Source organism: Priapulus caudatus, unplaced genomic scaffold (assembly GCF_000485595.1).
Source record: "Priapulus caudatus unplaced genomic scaffold, Priapulus_caudatus-5.0.1 Scaffold356, whole genome shotgun sequence".
NCBI lineage: Eukaryota > Metazoa > Priapulida > Priapulimorpha > Priapulimorphida > Priapulidae > Priapulus > Priapulus caudatus.
This window is the reverse complement of record NW_014577417.1, coordinates 325,855-326,196: the sequence shown is the minus strand read 5'-3', so window position 1 is coordinate 326,196 and position 342 is coordinate 325,855. Positions and strand designations below refer to the sequence as shown.

The 342-nt window shown below is 48.2% G+C and overlaps 1 long non-coding RNA gene across 1 annotated transcript in view; it reads right to left on the bottom strand.

Moving 5' to 3' along the window:
* Positions 1-116: 116 nt before the first annotated feature.
* The window catches only part of LOC106809456, a 7,270-nt gene continuing 7,044 nt past the window's right edge, over positions 117-342 (bottom strand). Inside the window, exon 3 of the long non-coding RNA XR_001393876.1 lies at positions 117-177. This is a non-coding gene — a long non-coding RNA (uncharacterized LOC106809456). The remainder of the gene's footprint in view (positions 178-342) is intronic.

Below are 342 nucleotides of genomic sequence, written 5' to 3'. Positions count from 1 at the left end.
CGCCTGCGTATTTGCGATTTGCCGAGCGCCATTTTTTTCATGTATACGGCCGTCGGCGATATGCATATACAATATATACGTACATATAGACTATGCTGCTGGACTTTGTCTTCGGTCGACGATTTTCTCATTTCGACGTCGGCTCTGCGAGGGGACCTAGTGTCGGCGACCTGCTCTCTATGAACATTGCGGAAATTCAGCGAAATACTGCTTGCGTCGGCAACTCTATGGTATCCAGAAAATCGGGTTGCGCATTTCGGCTATCAGTTTCACATGGAAACTGGTCGGATTACGCATGCCCGCTGGCGCCGAAAATATAGAGCATGAGGCGAAATTATGAAT